A 6,386-nucleotide genomic window follows, 5' to 3' on the forward strand; every position below is an offset into this window, starting at 1 on the left:
GGTGTTTGGATGATGGGGGCTCATAGCTGACTTGCTGTTGGAAGGTGGGGCCTGGTCAGAAGAGGAGGTATGGCCTGGAAGGGCTTTTCTCCCTCCCTGGCTCCTCCCATCATTCTCTCTGTTTCCCAAATGCCTGCTGTGAGCAGCTCCCCTCTACTATGCTTCTCTGCCATGCATCCTGACTTGGAGCCAGGGGGCTGTGGACTGGAATGTGAGCCAAAACTGTCAACCTCTCCTTCCCTGACTTTGTGGGTGTAGGGTGTTTTGTCCCTGCAACAAGAAAAGTGACCAAGATGATGGCAGATGGAAAAGTGTCATTCCTTTGCAACTGCTACATCGATTCATTCTCTCACTCATTCATTTTGCAAATATTCATCAAACCACTACCTGGTCAGCTCCCAGTCCAGCAGCGAGCAATCCAGCAGTCAACAGACTGGGCAGAAACCAAGCACTCTGAGAGCTGGCACCTGGCTCCCTGGCCTCCAGCTCTTCCTGGCCCCATAGGCAAGTGTATCCAGAGCTCTGACCACTAGGAGCTTGAGTCTCTGGACTCCTTTAAATGTCACCACCTGTAAGCTGTTCGCCCATCACCTGATAAAGAGGGATGTGGCTATCGCTTTCTCATGCCCTTACCATCTCTTTCCCTTTCCTGTAGAGGAAGGTGGAAAAAGATAAAATTTCCCCCACCCAAAGCAGCCAGAAGTCCCAAAGAAGTACTGATTTCTCCAGATGATTTACCTAGCAATCCTTCTACATTTCTCTTGTGTTGTTGAGGAAAACAGCCAGGAGTATTACCCTGGGCTAGAGGCAGAGATCAAGGACGGACATAGGGTTTGTTGGGAGCAGACAGCAGGAAGAATTGAGTAGATGGGCTCTGAGATAGGGCCACCTGGATCCCCATGCAGGCATCCCCACTTAGCAGCAATGCCACTGAGCAGGAGGGACAGACGATGAGCTGTGCGGTCCAGAAGCAGCTGCCCACAGTAGGGGACGACGATGACAGCTATGACCACAGCGGTGCATCCACACTGCAGCGCTGTAGGATGAGAGGTGGCTGTGCAGGGACCAGGAGGGGTGACGGCAGGGCCAGGGACATCCCACAGGAGACTGGCGGGCTGCAGCCAAAGGCAACGGTGAATGCGGTGGAGCGCACCTTCCGGCTCTCCCCACCCTGTTTACCTAACAGCTCGTGTCCTCCCACCCCTCAGCCCACGCAGAGGAAGGCGGGAGGGTGTGATTTCTGTGTGCACTTCAGAAACTGGCGTCGGCGGTTTCATCCTTAATCCTTCATGTCCGAGGCCAGTTGGCATACGTCATATGTTTGAAAAAAATCTATCTTCCTCTTAAAAACACAGCTCAGGGCAACCCTTACGTCAAAATTATGGTTACAGATTGGTTCCGGCAAAAATATCGAGTAAAATGTCTCACCATTCGTGATGGGACAGCTGTTGCCTTCTTCCCAACAAGGAATCAAAGGATTGTGTTACCCTGAATGAAAATGACCGAAGTGTGATTGTTTTCCTTTTAACCTCCATCCCGCCCCCTGAGGAAATTTACATAAAAGGAATTTATAATCCGTTCCCTCCAGCCAGCATGTCATAAGATCCCCTTGCTTGGGATATCCATGGCAGTAACCCTCAACCGAGCCCCAGGCTGCTGTGATCCAGAGTGGATTGGACTTCCGAATGGTAAATGCAATCAGTGTAGACAAGTACTCTGGATCACCCAAACTGGGGGTTGCTTCTGGATGTGAATGCCATGCGTGTTTTAGCTATTGATCAAATGCCCTGATGAATTCGCAGCTGTCAAGGACGGCGGATTGCAGTGAAATGGCCTGAGAGGCTTCATGGAATTGGAAATGGCGCTCGCTCTCACTGAGGAGGGGCACTTCCGGGGTTTCTAAGGAGACGACGCTGCAGACGGACTTTCCAAGTCAGGACTTGCCCTGCAAGCTGCTCTGTCAGTGGGAACCGCTCCTTTTCAGATCGTCGTTCTGGGATGCCCTGACACACACACACCTGTGGCCACTGAGCAGCACCGAGCGCATGGTGGGCGAGCTACAGAGAAGCCGAGTGATCACAGCCAACGGGGCATCCGCTTGCAACCTGCCCTGGGAGCAGGGGCCAGTGGGTGATGGTGTCCAGGGTCCTCAAAGCTGGAGCTGCCTTTTCTGAAACAGGCATTGAAAACATGATTTGTTTTTGTGCTGTGAAAGATTCTGTTTAGAGGGTGAAAAGACAATCCGAAGATGGGAGAAAATATTTGCAAGCTGCATCTCTTACAAACGCCTTGCATCTAGAATATATAAAGAACTCTGAAAACTCAATGGTGGAAAAACAAACAAACAATCCAATTTTAAAATGGCCAGAAGACAAGACCAGATATTTCAGCAAAGAGGAGAGACAGATGGCAAATAAACACAAGAAAAAGTGCTCAATATCATTAGCCATTAAGAGAATTCAAGTTAAAGCCACAATAACTATCCTTACACACATGTCTTGCAATAGCTAAGATAAAAAAACAGTGAGACCAAATGCTGAGGATGCAGAGGAACCAGATCCCCACACACTACTGTTGGAAATGTGAAAGGGTACAGTCAGCCACCATAGAAGAGTTTGCCAGTTCCTTACAAAATTAAAAAAAGAAAAGCACTTACTGTATGACTCAACAATTATACTCCTGGGCATTTCTCCCAGAAAAATGAAAACTTATGTTCATATAAAAACTTATACACAAATGTTCATAGCGGTTTATTCATAATAGCAAAATACTGGTGGGGGGACATCTATGTCCTTTAGTGGGTGAATGGTAGAGAAAACTGGTACCTCCACAGAATGGAACATTGATCAATAACAGCACAAAATGAATTATTGTTATTTGCAACAATCTGCATGGACCTCAATGGCATTATGCATAGTGAAAAAAATTTCAAAAGGTTACACAGCTTTTAAACATGATTCCACTTTGAATTAGTCCATTTCCTACTGCTATAACAAAATCTCTAAGGATGGGCACTTCATAAAGAAAAGAGGTTTACTTAGCTCACAGTCGTGGAGGATCGGGTCATGGCACAGACTTCTGCTTGGCTTGGCGAGAACCTGGGGTGGATGACATCAGAATAGCAGGAGAACATGCATGGAGGAGTGATCACAACCACACAGCATAGCTGGAAGCCAGAGAGCAGAGGGGCAAGCTTGGACCTCCCACTAGGACCACCCCTTAAAGGTCCATCTCCCCTCCACTCCAAAGGGCAATCCTTCAACAGACCAGTGCAAATCATGACAGCTACTAACACTCTCAAAGTAACAAAACTATAGAAATGCAGAACAGATCAGTGGTTGCCAGGGGAAGGAAAATGGGAGAGTAGAAACACAAAGAGGTGGCAGGGAGTTCTTTCATGGAATAGTCTGTACATTCAGTGTGATGGTGCTCAAACGATTCCACACATGGATGAAATCACACACACACACACACACACACACACACACACACACATACACACAGTCTTAAAAATGCTGAGATGGAATAAGGCCTGCAGTCTAGTTAACAGTTATGTCCCAAGGTCAATTTCTTGAGTTTGACATTGTACTTTATAAAATGTCACTACTGGGAAGGTAATGTTAACTAACATAAATCATACACACAAGCTTAAAGATTATGTGATTTCTCTTATGTGAGAAACCCAAAGTCTAAACATAGACCAAAATGAAAGATGGGTAATAGGAAGCAGGGAGGTGGATCTTTCACAAAGAGAAAGGGGACCAAGAGATGAAGGGAGAGAAAGAGGGGAAGGGAAGGGATGAGAAAAGGAAGTGAACTGTGTTGTATACAGGCACCAGCTCCCCGCAAGGAGTGTGAACATTGTGTCCATTTTTGCAACTTCCAGTGAATCTACTGCTCCTTCAAAATAAAAATTACCCAAAGTCCTCTACTCATCATCGTCTACCCATTCCTTCACTTACTCACTTAGTCATCCACTCCTGACATTAGCTGTGATGGTGTCCATCCCCATCCAAAAATAACCCATCCAATACCTAGCGACTCTCCCTGTTTACTCTCAGAACAGGGCTTTGGAAGGCGTTCCGGGAGGAGCGCAAGCTGGAGGCCTGCTGGGCAGTTTAACAAGACAGTCTCCACATAGAAATAAACAGGCAAACAGGGAGGGCTGGGATGTACTCAGTGGTAGAGTGCCCATGTGCTCTATCTCTAGTACTATAAATGAAGGAAGGAGGGAGGGAGGGAGGGAAGGAGGGGAGGGAAGGAAAAAGGAGAAGGGAAGGGACAGGAAAGATTGAAAAAGAAAACATTGCTGAGGCCTGTCTGTGCTGGGCTTACTCATGAATGGTACTCTTGTCCAACACTGTCCTGACGAGGCACTGGGGGTGGACATGATTGTCCTCCATGAGTAGAGCTATGCAATGTAATAAAAAAAATATGGTGATGAGTTTTTAAAATTTATGTCAGTAAAAGAAACATTGTTGTTAACACCTATCAAAATACCTATCCCTTCCTTCAGACATGTTTATCCCATCATTCTTGCCACCTGCTGAAGCAGTTCTGGAAGTCCTCTTTCATGAGTGTCTTTAGCTGTACTCTTGTGGCTGCCCTGGTGTCCTGAATCAATTCAAAACATTTACCATTCATGGCCATTTTGACTTTGGAAGAGCCAGAAGTCAAGTGCCCCCAGACCCAGAGAATAAGAAGGACAAGAACACACCCTAATATTTTTACAAGCCTGCCTTTTAATTGGATAGCCCTGAGCAACAGCATTTACCACAGTTTGATCGTGAATTCGTGAAAGAGGACTTTCTGGCACTGCTTCAGAAGGTGGTAAGTACACTGGAATCAACGTGTTCCAAGCAAGAAGGAGTATCCTGAGTGGGACCAGTATGTCTTTTACTGTAATAAATTTTTTAAAATTTAAGTATTCACCCATATTTTTCAATCATCCCTTACATGTCTAGAGCATCAACCCTGGAAGATTCTGTTCCCCTTGACGTATCTAAATTCTTAGAGAATGTTTTCATTTCAAGTAGTGCTACTTCGAAAGGGAAGGAGTTCCATGTGTTTACCGCCCTGTTGTTTGAAACAATTCACACTTAGTGCTGCTCTTCCAAGGTTCTTCAATTCTTTTGAAACTTTATGAGGGCCTTTATTTGAGTCTATTGGAATTTGGTTACAGATTTATTTACAGGTGTCTTCTGTAGGCCCCTTATGAATCTGTAACACTTACTTATTTCTCTAAAACTTTGGCCTTTGCATACCTGAGTCCATACCCTTTGAGCTTTTGCTCAAATGCAGACTCTTCACTGGCTTCCTCCTTTGTGCTCTTCCCTACAGGTCATTCCTTGGTCAGGGCCATGACTAAAATGGTATGTATTCCATCACGTGCTGACCCACCTAGGCTTTACACAACACATACCGGACAAAACTATTAGGATCCAGGACCAATGAAAGGGTCTGTCACATGCTAACAACTTTGGAGGTGTGAGTTTTCTCTGAGACTTTTTTCTTGCCTTTGTATTAACAACTGAAATCTGCCTAATGAAGCTCATGGGCAGCCTCTACCAGAGGAACTAAGAGGCTGAGCTGCTAGAACATGAGGCAGAGAGGAGAGAGGTCCCCAGGTGTCCACAGCTGGCTGTAGCAGTGACAGTGGAGAGGTGGGAACAGTGGACATTTACAGAATGACATCAGTAGCTCCAAACTGCCTCCGTTTCCACTCTTCATGCTCCCTAACTGTGAGGCCCAGAGTTGTCCCTGGGCTTGTTGACTCCCAGGGATAATACTGAAAGTAAACACAACTCCAATTTTATTTCTGACTCTCCTCCGAATAAAGGACAAAGTTCTTGATGTCAGATGATACACAATCCACACATTTTTAGCAATCTACAGTGTATATTTTATCCCATTTCTGATTGACAACTGATAGCTAACATTTCATGAATTACTTGGGTTTGTCCCCTTTTCATGTGTTTTTACACTTTTTTTAGCATTTTGTATACATTTACACTTATGCAATGACTTCATAAACTATATGTGAATAAATGTTGGCAATGGTACTTAAAATGAAATTGTTATAATAACCACGGTGTAATCACCATCACGTGAATGTGTTCTTTCTCTTCATATCTCAGCCTCCATTGTAGTTAACCTTCTTGTCATGTTGTGACATCACACGACAGCTTTCTGATGAAATAAACCGAGATAAATGGTGGATCAAATGGTCACCTTCTTGTACATAAAAGAATTCACAATGGGGAGAAACCTTATGTATGTGAGATATGTGGAAAAAATTCTCATAAATCCACGTTTTGTAGACATAGAAGATCCCACATTGGGGAGAAACCCTATGTATGTAAGCAATGTGGGAAATCTTTCAGAAA

At 45.0% G+C, this 6,386-nt stretch overlaps 2 long non-coding RNA genes across 2 annotated transcripts in view; one reads left to right on the forward strand and one right to left on the reverse strand.

The window, feature by feature from the left end:
* Positions 1-575: 575 nt before the first annotated feature.
* LOC102024275 lies at positions 576-3,152 on the reverse strand. Its single transcript, XR_264819.2, has 3 exons — positions 3,047-3,152; positions 2,019-2,170; positions 576-1,115 (listed from the first exon to the last, which is right to left on the reverse strand). It is a non-coding gene; the product is annotated as an uncharacterized LOC102024275 (long non-coding RNA).
* A 1,648-nt stretch (positions 3,153-4,800) lies between these two features.
* The window catches only part of LOC106147294, a 3,141-nt gene continuing 1,555 nt past the window's right edge, over positions 4,801-6,386 (forward strand). The window contains exon 1 of the long non-coding RNA XR_001232122.1: positions 4,801-4,830. This is a non-coding gene — a long non-coding RNA (uncharacterized LOC106147294). The remainder of the gene's footprint in view (positions 4,831-6,386) is intronic.

This window comes from Chinchilla lanigera, unplaced genomic scaffold, assembly GCF_000276665.1.
Source record: "Chinchilla lanigera isolate Chin_1 unplaced genomic scaffold, ChiLan1.0 scaffold00139, whole genome shotgun sequence".
Lineage (NCBI taxonomy): Eukaryota > Metazoa > Chordata > Mammalia > Rodentia > Chinchillidae > Chinchilla > Chinchilla lanigera.